At 43.2% G+C, this 13153-nt stretch overlaps 1 protein-coding gene and 1 non-coding gene across 4 annotated transcripts in view; both read right to left on the minus strand.

Moving 5' to 3' along the window:
- LOC116397197 (partitioning defective 3 homolog) overlaps positions 1-13153 on the minus strand; it is a 314996-nt gene that overhangs the window by 289664 nt on the left and 12179 nt on the right. The window lies entirely within an intron of this gene.
- On the minus strand, positions 4358-4429 carry trnaw-cca (transfer RNA tryptophan (anticodon CCA)). The gene has a single exon. It is a non-coding gene; the product is annotated as a tRNA-Trp (tRNA).

A 13153-nucleotide genomic window follows, 5' to 3' on the forward strand; every position in this document is an offset into this window, starting at 1 on the left:
AGGTTTGCTTTAGCTCACTATAACAGACAGATTGTCCCTTCAGGGCGTAACAGTTGCTTCCAAGTGGATAATGGCAGTCCCAAACTGTGGGCTAAGTCCGGTCTGTCTGTGTGCAGATAGTAATGGGCGGGTACACCGAGGGAAGCCTTCCGCCGGTATTCCTCTGAGACAAAGTCACCTCCAGGGTCTCTGCATTATTGATGCCCTGCCTGCACAAAGCAACCTGCAGAGTACAACACTGAGGGAAATACGACACCTCGCTACACACATACGTACATGCAGCTCTGCACACACTGGAGTACAGCATGTTATCATAGAGCACGTTCATAGTTTACAGCATGATGCAAAGACACAATACTGCAGACTCAACATCTATTGTTTGAGAGATAAAGCACAGTGAACTAGTGGCTGGACTGCACTCAATACAGTTTTGTAACCACAAAGAGACCATCCAGGACAGCCTTGGTACGTCGACAATATTGGCATGCTGCTATCAAAAAATGGGCCAGATACATATTTACAAAAAGTCTCCAACTTCCATTCACTCATTGTCACTGTTCCAATAAACAACGCACTTCACGATGAATCATTCAGCTCGTGCAAGCATTCAGTTGAATGTGCAGCATGTGGTTTAGGTTGCATTTAGACTGAACAAAGTGCTCAGAAAGCCCAAAAGAACTAATCATGAATTATTATCCCCAACTACTTTGTCGAATGGAAACAAGCTAAAGCTTCCCACAACATCTGGCACAAATGTTCATTTGTACTGAGGAACATCATTTTAAAGAGAGAGGCTACTACAAAATGAATGCCTTTGTAAGATGGATGGGGTTTTGTAGCGCAGGCACATATGAAAAGCTCAGAGAGATATACTGTATGTGTATGTTTCCTTTGGCCAACAGTTAACATTTCCCCACATGTGCACCAAGCGAGTATTAGTGCCAGAGAGGTTAGCGAAGGGATCAAGCTGGTAATACAGGTCAGCCTGTCAAACAGCGAGCCAAATCCTGCAGCCTCTTAACACGGGAGACCCTGCAAATATCTGCCACACCTACACACATACACTCACTGAGCCAGAGCAGAGACTACCATCAAGTCTCTGGAGTCTCATGCTGCTGTGGAGGGCAGAGAGCCAGAGGAAATATCCTTCTGGTACGAGAAGTCAAAGGCTCGGCCATTCTTCAGACAAATGGCACACGGTTTTGAGGATGAGGCGTATGCTTGGATCAACCTCTGTGTTTTCCCTGCTGAGTGGTCTGCTGTTTGTACAGGAGATTTGTAGTCCCTAAACCTTGTTTCTCCAGGACTACAACTGCACACATCACATGATAAGTACAATGTGGAAAGCTGAGCATCTGGTCTGGATAAAAAAACAGGTTGGACTGCTCTCGTGTGTGTGTGTGTGTGTGTGTGTGTCCGCACAGGCCAGACATACTGCCTCATGGCTCAGCGTGAGCTGCAACTGCCGCTGCGATGAAGGTTTCGCTAACAAATTAAAAGAGACATTATCACACGAGGATCTCATTGAGTAGTTTCATAATGATACATCATTAAGCCAATTTAAGAGTAAACATTCAGACAGGATGTCCCAGGGACTAAGAGGCAGGAGGGACTAACATCAGTTAGTGGATTTTTAAAAGCAAGTTCTAAAAACATATCTTCCTAAAGGTCCTAAAATAACCATGTTAGGGAACTTCTGGCAACATAGATAAGCAGAAGCCATATACATGCATTACTTAATACATTCAATTTTTTTCAGACAGTAAAAATATATATATATAGATTAATGAGGCCTGGACTATGAACTGTAGACAGCTCAAAGTCTGTGCTTAAGCTTGGCCAGCAGCTAGCATGTTGACTTCAAGTCACATTTTTATTTGCATGTTTATTGGCAATGTGACTGGAGAGGCTGAAGAGGTAGCTTGTTTGGGCAGCCAGCCAGTTTTATTCCATTTGAGACAAGTGGTCGTTAGCAACAGCGGGAGGGCTTTACACACACACACACGCACACGCACACGCAAGCATACACACACATGCATAGACCCATTTACTGTCTTGGGCATCAAAGACTTCCGAGAATATTGGACAAGCAAGGTAACGTGCATGATTTGGCAACTGGGGCGCACTAAAGAGAAAGTAATGTCTAATTATATGCAATTATAAGAGTGAATGCTAAAGCTAAAAAAAAAAGAATGAAATATGATAAAATAATATGAATGTACCCCGTGGCTTGAAGGACATCATATGGTATACAAATGTGCTATAAATGACTTTGTAATGATAATGCTAAATCTAGTCTTTAGTTGACCCTGAGCTTAAGAGAAAGGGATGTTTTCTGAAGGAGTTGATAAAGTCTGTTTCCAATGCTTATCACAAATCAACCCACAGAAACGGAGGGTGAGGGTGTCGTGTTACTGAAAGGAGGTTTCACTCTCAGACCCTGAAGGAGGCGTCCCATCCAGGCCATCTGCTCGGCCTTGGACTGGGAAGAGGAACAGTCAGGTTTGGTGCAGATGTCACATATCTGAGTGTTATTGTACGACTGATAATGTCAGGAACCTTTGACAGAATCTAAAGAAACTTAAAAATGATCCATCATTCATTGCCAGTGTGTCATTTTCTTGAAATACTTTAAATGTTTAGCCTTAATTAAAAGTGCAGACATGCCATTGTGCAACACTATGAGTGTACTGACACTATCAAAACAGCAAGAAGAGAACAATGAATGAATCTTCTCATTTAGTTGTTCCACTTTGAAGTTATTGTTACTCTGAGCATTTCATATACAAAAGAGCCACACCGACAATAACAATAACTGAGCGACAGAATAAATCCCTGTAATATTCAACACAGCAAAGCGGAGACAACTTAGCTTGATAGCTTCTACTCAATGTCTATCGGCTACAAAATGATGCTAATGTCACCGGCAGGCGGTGTAGTCCCTGCAAGTTCAGAAAAAACATGTTGAGAGCGCTGCGAGACTCCTCGTCTACTGATGGAAGCGTCAGCCGGCACAATTTCGGCACACTTTGGTTTATTATTATTTCATAAGCACAGATGGGACCAAGAGAAACACAGAGCACGGGGTGAGTCACCAAAAACAGAGACAAGCCACACTGGAGACGTCCCGAGACACACTGCAGATGTGGAACACAGAGAGAGGTCAGAAGAGAGTTTTCATTTATTTGTGTGTGTGTGTGTGTGTGTGTGTGTGTGTGTGTGTGTGTGTGTGTGTGTGTGTGTGTGTGTGTGTGTCTGTGTGTAGGGGGAGGAGGTGCCTGGGATCTAAATGTGGAACAAACATCATTATGTACTGCTTATTGTCTACTGTATAAATAGGAACTGAATGTCAATACTCATGCTGCCAAACCGTCAAACTGCAACTCCAATCCACACATACAGCAAACAAGAGTGAATTTCAGTCAGTCAGGAAGTGAGGCAGCTCGCGCTGTCAACGTGTAGAGTAAGGACGTTCATCCAACTGACTCATTGTTTAGACGCACAGGTTAACGTTGAGGATCTACGATCTATACTATGGGTACTCAGTGTACTCAGGTATTCACCCTAATATGGACATTTACTGTCACTTTGGATGTCTAAATATTAACGAATATAAAGTGGCTAGATTGGTGATTCAGGTTGGCGACTGTGTAATGTGACCTCACAGATCATGTCCATTCAAGAAACCCTGACGTGTACTGAGGAGGGAGCTGGTCATGGTTTGTGAAGAAGCAACAGAGCGCGACCATGAAACCCTCTTACACACTTTACACCAGAGCAGTACACACACCCCACACTTCACACAAGAGGAAGGAGGGAGGAGCAGTGCATTGAGAGAGAGTGTGTGTGTGTGTGTGTGCAATTCCCAGTAGGCTCAAGAACAACATACAGTATGTAGAGCAGACATTGGGAACCCAGGAGTGTAAAGGCCAGCAAGAGGGAGTGGCAACGGGTTGGTCTTACATGTCGAGACAGTGCTCGCCACATCTGCACTGCAACTGCTGAGCACAAAACTAGCTCACGCAGTTCTCTAATGCCGCATATACTGTATACTCTAAGGCCACTTTCATACACAGCTGGTACATCCTACAACCAAAGCTGCTCATATGTCCACGTTCAGTGTCCGACGTCATGTGACACTAGACAAAGAAATATATTTCCAGACTAAACAGCACAGGATTGCTGGATGTCGGTCTCTATTTATGCAGCTCAGTAGCTCAGTAGCACTATGCATGTCAGCAAAGGTCGGTTTACAAGGAGATCAAGCACATTACCCACAACTCCATGCGACCAGCTTTACCTCGTACACCAGGGTAACAGCTTATTTTGTATATTTCCTAAATGTGTTGAAAACTACTGACCCTGACATGATTTGAACACGCAACCTTCTGATCTGGAGTCAGACGCGCTACCATTGCGCCACAAGGTCTGAATGTTTTTGTGACAAAGCTTCCTTTTTCCAAACTGGACTCGATACATTCCAGAGACACTGTGTAGAATATCGAAGCCTGTTGTTATCATCACCATCTTTGTGTAAAGATAATAAACCTTTTTTTCCAAGAGTTTCCAATGTAAAAAAGGACACGCAGACACAGACAGTCAAAGGGAAGAGGCTGAGGAGAGATCCAAGATCCACAAACACTGACATATGAAACAGAGGGTTACGGTACAGTGATGGACTCAAAAACACATGAAATGAAAACAATGCTGAAGACAGCAATCGAAAGACAAAGCGAAGACAGGCCAGATGTGTGTCTGCACGTGGAAGGAGTTGTTTGTGTTTCCCGATGTCTTGACAATCCTCAAACAGAGGATCACCAGCTAACATCCATCAGCAGGTGATAAAAACTGATTGCTTGGACAAGAACTGACAAAGTAAAGTGGAATTAGACGCACTGTGCGTGTGAGGACGATCCTTTTCCAATAGTCTGGATGTAACAGCTCTATTTACAGTAATACGCCTCTGGAGGATCTGTGTCTACTGTTTTTAGAACCAATGCAGAAGATAGATATTGCATGCATGATGCATCGTATATATATATATATATCCAGTACTGTACAGCAGTGGCCCACTTCAGTCGCCTGACTTCCATTTGTTCTCTTCTGAGCGGACCACGTCGTGTCATTTGAGAAGCTGTTCGACATCAGCTCAGCTTCCACACAACAGAGAACTGTAATTAACAGGACAATGAAGACCTCTTACTCTGACATTTAAAAAGAGCGAAAACCTGTCTAGTCCCCGGAGGAAAGCAAGCACACCGATCATAGACAGAGCTGGAGAATCATTTTAAAAGTGAGAAAGTAACTTCTTATTATAGTGTGTTTAGTCATTCAGATGGAGAGAGTAAAGTAGGGGAGGAAAAGGGAATAAGTGCAGCAACACACCAGGTCATATCTGTAAGTTGTATTCTGTTTAAACAACGATGGGGAAATGAAATTAAGCCACATCACTATCGTGTACACCTTCAGTTCACTAAACCAAACATGCACTGAAGGCAATACAGGGAATTACCTCAATTATGTTGAGCAAAAAAACTCTGGTAAACTCCACTAAACTGTGCAAAGCTGCCATTTATAAACACTTTAAATTTGTTTAGGCTACAGCTTTACTTCTGGGTTTGATTTTGTAACAAACATCATGTCAACAACTAAAGTAAGGGATGTCAGAGCTGCTCTCCAGCACATTCAAATCTAGAAAGGTGAAAATATCCAGATCAGGATGAACATTAATATGTAATCAACGTTTGGCCGAGAGCATTATGTCTCCTGGATTTCAGCCAAATTCATGTTTCACTATCAAACAAACACACAGGCAGATGGATGACGACCTGAAGCTTTCACTGGAGGAGATGCGGCCCCTTTCATTCCGCCATAAAGAAGTGAAGAAGATCCACCGTTTAGCCACCTTTGCTTTTTTACTGTTGCCTTAAGTGTGTGCTTTTAGAGAGCATGCCAGCATCCGGGGAGCAAAAGAGGCGTGACGTTCAACACAACAGCATTGGCGTCTAGTGTGTGTGTGTGTGTGTGTGTGTGTGTGTGTGAGTGTAGTCCTGTAGTGTCCACACATCAACTTGGCTCTAGTACTATACCTCCGCTGCCGGCTTGACGACATAACAACTTTGTCCACCCCAATCCGTGTGTGTACCTTTAATACAGAACAGCGAGGCAGAATAAGGGCTTGAACAGGCTGTGTGTGCGAGGGGATAATGAGACAAACTATCTGCTTTATGTACAATCTTAGGTAAAACTGGCAGAGACAAGAAAGAGAGATGTGATGCAGCGTTAGAATCTCTGACTGCACATCAAAAGGCTGTATGTTCAAATCATGCCGAGGTGAGTGCAACGGAGCAAAGCCTCCAAAGATCAAAGCTGCCCACCAGGCTTCTAACACGACTAAGCCCCCTTTATTCCATCTGGAAAGAGCCTCACCCGAAGAAAACTGAACAACCTGCTCAAACTCATACTTCACCAACATAGCCTCTTTCTGAGATGTCTCGACTATTTGTTTGTTTAGTTCTCTAATTGCTGTGCTGACAGAAGACTCATCAGCACCTCCATTAAGCCTCCAAGTGCCGATGGGATTAGTTCTTGTTTGTTCGAGAATTTGAAAGATGGCCAAAGTGACGCGTCATCCAAAGACAGATAAAAAGATGACGTTTATCAAGATGAATTTGTTTAAGATCCAAGCATTCACCGGGGATTTTCATGTCTAATCACTTCTCCCTGGGGTTCTTTTGACCAGGATTAATGTTGCTTGAGCATTTATTGTGTAAGTATCACAGAGCAGTGGCTAAACTATTCACGAATAGATAGTGTTGACTACTGTGGTATGATAATGTCTATAGGCTTTTCCTTTTCAAACATTTGGCAGTGCATTTGAATCTCTTATTAATCCAGACACCGGTCTGCTGAGCACATGCACTCATGAAGCACTTCTGCGCACTGCTTTACATGTTTGCATGTGAAGCAGTGCTAACCCCTCAGCAGAGACAGTAGGAGGGTCCTATGGGAATGCATCATGATCACAGCCCATGAAACAGGCAGATTAACATCCAGCAAATGATTCACAGGTGGCTGGACAGATTGGATTTGTGCTATCCGAGCATACCTCATAATTCTGATGTGATTATGTTTGAATGCAGACATTCGAATCTCAATCATCTGGATGGAGATAAGGGCCAATGTGACACAGTCACTGAATTCAATCCAGTTTCCCTTCAGTCTTGGTTTGAGATGTTAGGAAGTGCAACTTGACATGCACACATCGTCAAGATGTATTGCGATCATTAAGAATTGTGCGATAATCATCTCAGAGTTACGACATCTTTTTTCAGGAATCATGAGTAATTCTGTCATTAATCTAAAATGACAGTTTTTTTTAGTCCAAACGAATGCAATCTGCTCCTGTATCCTGGTGTGTCAGCTCTGAGAGCAGCGTTAGGAAGAAACACACATGGCCACTTAGCCACTCGGCTGCTTCTCTGCTCACTGTCTTGAAGCTTGGCAGCATGAGCAGCATCCAAAGTCAAAGGCTGTCAGAGACACACTGTTGGCAGCCTGCTAGTGTGCAGACGTGCGTTTGTTTGCATCGTGTCACTTCCTGCATTAATGTCACTATTTTTGGACCCTGTGCAATTGTGACTAAATGCTGGAATACGGCATTATTAAAGTCAGTATGAGAGTATTATGATTGAGGGACACTGGTACCCCATTCCCTCTGCATAGTTAGAAAACTGGAGGTATTATTTGTCTCCAGCATACAAGAACAGTGACACAGACACACGTTTGCTGTCTCCTCTTTAGAGCTGCGTAACTTATACCCACAAATCACTGCCACAGAGTCTGTTTATCATCCAAGACATATAATAATATAATAATTCCAGTCACCATTAATCCACTTGGATAAAAAGTGTCAGAAAGAGGGAAATCCTACCTGGAAAACACAATGTGTCTTCCTTGTGTTTCTACTTTGTAATTTTCCAATTTCCCCCATCTTGCCATTCTAATGGCAACTGAGTCTTCCAAACATAATAACTTTTATATTTAACTTTCCCGGTACCCACCCACAGCTAATGAGGCGTCTGTGAAGTGAGAAGCAGTGCCATTCAAGATGTGCACTCAAAAGAGGGTTTGCATGAGAACAGTTCACTTCGGTGAAGCACAGAAATACTGTGGCTCATGTGGGTTTCATCATGTCGCCACAGGGGCACCAGCTGGGAAATATCAAGTTTAGGAAGTGAGACAGGGGGACAATATTGAGTATGTCATGTGTCCAGGCTGCGACTGTTATGCCCCTGTTCCTGAAAGTCTTACTACTACTACTTCTCTCTATTAGTACTAACTACTACTTCTCTTTGCTACTTTCTCCTGTTAGCTAATGGACTAACCATGCAACCTTTAAAACCTCAAAATGTATTGCACAATGGCCACCATCAAGCTCTTCGCTTTTATACTTCCAAATATCTTACCAAATGTCTCCGATGTCTTCTCAACATTTAAATGAAATGTATAATCAGGTAATGAGTGAATTGTGTGTACGCAAACACCTCTCAATGGATGGACTTTTTGACTGTGAGCCGAAAGAAAAAGAGATACTTTTAAAGACGGTAATAGAGAAAGAAAGGATGATAGAGAGAGAGAGAGAGAGAGAGAGAGAGAGAGAGAGAGAGAGAGAGAGAGAGAGAAGAAGAAGCAAACATAATATAGAAGCAGGAGGGGTGAAAAAAATACAGGAAACAAGGGGGAGGGTGTAAAAGGAGGATAGAAGAAAGGGGGAAGACAAGAAAGGGAGGTGATGAGAGGGGAAGGAGGTTGAGAGAGAATAAAAAAGGATGTTGAGAGAAAGCACCGGAGGCTGTGCTGCAAGGTTAAATCTAATGAGCTCAGTGTTTATCGACGAGTGAATTAGGGACACAATTACGCCAGAGAGAGTAGAAATTTTCACACACGTGCATGTGCACACACACACACATCTAGTCTAGGTAATTTCAGAACCTGCTGATGCTTGAAACAAAACTGTAATACAAAGCAACCTCAATACATTTCATTCTCTTTGGCTGTGCATGAAGACAGGATGCCGCTGAGCTGAAAATAACCTGCAGCGGTCGAATCCAACCAGCTCAGAGCTACAAGTGTGAGGGACATGGACACTTTGACTTTTCACCATTCCCCCGTGGTGACAGCAGAGTCAGTACTGTGCTCTGTTTTCTCCTTCTCGCTATGATGTGCCATGAGCCGACACAAACACACAAACTGCAATGAACAAAGGCAAAATGCGCGCCACTGCCCGGCCCTCCACCCAGTACTTTCACCGAGGCTGTTCTCAGTCAGTGAGTGATGGAGGAGAGCCCATCAATCTCTCTTTAGGACAACCAGAGTTGAAGGCTTGGTGTGAGAGGAGAGCCACTGAGGAGGGAAAACGGCTGTTTCACCTTAACTTCAGGGTATATGGGCATCACCGGGTGGTGGGAGTACAGGGTTGGAGAGGGAAATTATGGCAGATTCCAAACCAGTCTGTTTGTGAAGATGAAGAGACCCAGTGTAAACAGTGCTAGGTGGATACAGCAGAGGGAGTTCAAGTGGGATGGTGTGTGTTTACCTCTGAGCTCCCAGACACAAGCCACAGCAGTGTATTTTTCAAATCGATTCCTGGCCAATGCAGAAACCAAACGTCTCCCATTTGGAGAACCTGTTTTGTTTCCAAAGGACAAAACAATGTGCTTTTCATGCTATTTACATCCACAGCTTTCAGCAAAGAGATCTGGACAAATCAAGACCCTCTCCGCAATGGTAGTGTCAGTAGTGTCAGATGAGAAGATGCGTGTTCAAATCACATCGAGGTCAATGAACAGAGGGTTGATGTAGTATTGCTAAAGCCTACTCCGAAGGGGATTATTAGCCAATCTGACTGTCATAAAGACTAATAGGGGCGAGAGGTTTTATGCACCTTGATTACAAAGTTGAGCATGACAAAGGAGATTTTCAAACAATGAATGTCTAAAGTAAGACCTCAAATTTGTCCCTGGATCAGCTGAGAACTGACGGGGCAGGTTGGAGATTCTCTCGGGAATACTGCGGGCAACAGACTGACAAGAGGTGATGAAAGTTTAAGTGCCTTGGGGGGATCTGTCATTTGCAAGGAGAAGGGTTGCTGGGAAATCTGTTAGGTTGACAGACGCTGACAGTAGGAAACCGGCTCAACCAGATTATTCACCTAAACCTGACAGCACCTACACAGAAATGTAGGTATGCACGTACACCCACACACTCTCCCCAGGACGCCATCAACATAAACATACATTCATTTGCAGGGAAGTTGCCGTGTCTGACAGGTGAAGGTGGAGGATGTTTACATAGCCTTGCTATGTACAAGTATTCAAAATTCTTTAGGAGACGCAAACACCTCAGAGGTTTTATTCAGTCAGAGGTACACCAACCAGAAGACTCTGTGGTGGTGTAATGTGATCTAAGATACCCAGCGCACACAGCCAATCTGCCTTCTGCAAAACAATCCACTGGACAGTTTTCTAAGTGAAAAGCTTCAACTACAACCCATAAAGGTCAAGAAAGAGCCCTTTTATGCTCTATGTGTACAAGAGGTAGGCCAAGACCACTTTCCTTATTCTAAACTGAGGCAAATACACACAACAAGGATGCACAAAAAGCACATTGTCCTGATACACATTTTTAGTATTCAGAAATAGCACTATTCTATCCTGCAAATACAAAATGCATTCCCTCCAATGTACTGTATTGTAATGTACGTGAATTAGAATCTAATGCAGTAAATATCTATTCCCCCAAAGGCTGCACAATCAGCAGCTATCATATCTGGTCGCCATTTTTTAGGCACATGTTTTGGAGATGTGAGGATCTGTTTGCAGGAAGCAGATGCTATTTGCAGGCTGTGTCCTGCCCTCAGGCAGTACTGATCCCTAATCATAGGGTGTGAGGTGGTCGGCCTGTCAGCGGCAAGTCAGCGTCCTCACAGCCTCAGAAAACAGGCGAGGAGCAGAAATCCATCTGTTGCCAATGTACTGTAAACCCCAGCAGAAAGACGAATATCAACCCATCGTTCCTCATGACATCTTTCAAGTCTGCCTGAAGTGTCTCTCAATTGTTTTTGGGGAATGGAAATGATAGAATATGTTTAGCATGCTGATTTTCACTAATGTTGTTGTTATAGGACGAAGAAGTTGAAGACCATGACAAAATGTGCTGCAGAAAACTCCTTCTAGTCCTACAAGTAGCAAAGTTTTTAAATATCAAAATAACAGTTTGAGATTTCTCAGACTGCAGCACATCATCACAGGGGCAAAGTGGTCCAAGGGTAATGGACATGTGTGTGAAAGTACAAGCTCCGAGTTATATTGGAAAAGTAATTTCGTTACTCTGGACTGAATGACCCCATTTCAAGGTCCAAGCAACAACTAATCATACCGCAACATGTTCTGTGACCAGAACAAATGTCTGGGCAGGAAATTACTCTGCGCAGATAAATCAGTGTCTGAACATATTCATCGGTGAAATCTCTATGTTGGCCATCCAAACTAGATGAGCTGAATTTGCAACTTATTTGCAGAAACACAGTGTCATACTAAGTCTACCCTTGAGCCCACAGCTTAGTGCTTTGGCATGATCTCGTAGTCGGTGGGTCTTTCTACACACCAACACGCTATCTTCTGCACCACGACTGAACACCAGCACCTATACATGAGTCTATTTACACTACATGCACAAAGGCAGGGCAAAGCCAGCAGTGATATGGTTTCATGATTAAAACAAGTCGAAACAATTGGATTGTTATGCATGATGTTTGTGCTGCTCGCTTTCCTCTGGCAAACATCGGTGAAACCAACAAACCACATCATCATCAAACAACTTGGACTCACTATTACTATCAATCTGTCAGTGCAGATTGCAGTCAGATATCAACCTTATAGTGGAGCCATCCTTGACAGCATGCCATTTCTCTGTGTTTGATGTGGCTCTCCATAGGTGTGCATCAGACAAACAACAAACCATTCATCATGCTGTAGCTCCTATGAGTGCATGTCGATTCAAATAAAAGGCATCTTGGTCAACGTGAGATAAAGACTGAGTCATCTCTGAATATTTTCTCTTGGTGGCCTTGGGCTGCAATCACAGAATTGGTCGAATAGCAATGCACTGCGTTGACAATGATAACAAACGGGAAAAACTGGCATCAGCAAATTAAAACTAGATGTGTGCAATACATCTTTAGTGTTCAGCTGAGGGTCCAAAGTGAGAATATTCAACATCAATCTCATCCACTCGATCGGACTGCTGAATGGGAACACAACCAGAAACAACCCAATCTACAGTAAAAGATCATTCATCAATTAAGCCCTACTGAATCCCTGACTGCTTTAGTATATTTCCACAACAGAAACTCTTGAATCGGTGCCCTGAGAACAGACAAGAGCGAATTCCCAGCAAGGGAAGTCGGAACTTTGATTTGAAATAATTTAAGCTCCAGAGCACAAAACCTGCCAAAACCTTTTCCCTTGCAATCATTAACTTCACAAAGAAAGGAATCCACTTTAGCATAGGAGCTATCCCTCTGTTCATATGGCCCTGCTTGATTCACAATAAATCGGTCCAAATGACTGCAATATCCCACAGTCCCGCCAACGTCTAAACCCATCTCACATTAAGGATTTATTTTTCTCCTGTAGCCCTGAGCATGCCATTCCCATTTCACAGTTCTGTCTGGATGTTTGAGAGCATATCTTGAAAACCCCACACAAACAGAGTCATAGAAATGCCAGTCGTCAGTGTATGAGCGGTGACGTAATTTATTTTTCAAAGAATTTCAATGAGGAATTGTGCAGAAAGCGCATATATCTTCACTATCACAGGTGAATAATTGCGTCAATGTGATGTACTATTTCCGACACTGATGGACAGATACTTTTCGGAAAAGAACAGGTTTGGTTGTAGATGTGTTTACAGCGTATGCAAAACAATGGGAAGTAGAGGAAGTTGAAATATCACAGGGGAGAGATTATTCACTTATTTAGCAAAGGAAATGAAACAGTGCCCTAAGCCTGACAGACAAAATAATAGATTCCAGACCATTAGGGAACGGATCATGAGGACAATTATGGCAGATCAATAGATGAGGGGCTTG

The sequence above is a fragment of the Anarrhichthys ocellatus genome, unplaced genomic scaffold, assembly GCF_004355925.1.
Source record: "Anarrhichthys ocellatus isolate YVR2014 unplaced genomic scaffold, GSC_Weel_1.0 scaffold63, whole genome shotgun sequence".
NCBI classification, from domain to species: domain Eukaryota; kingdom Metazoa; phylum Chordata; class Actinopteri; order Perciformes; family Anarhichadidae; genus Anarrhichthys; species Anarrhichthys ocellatus.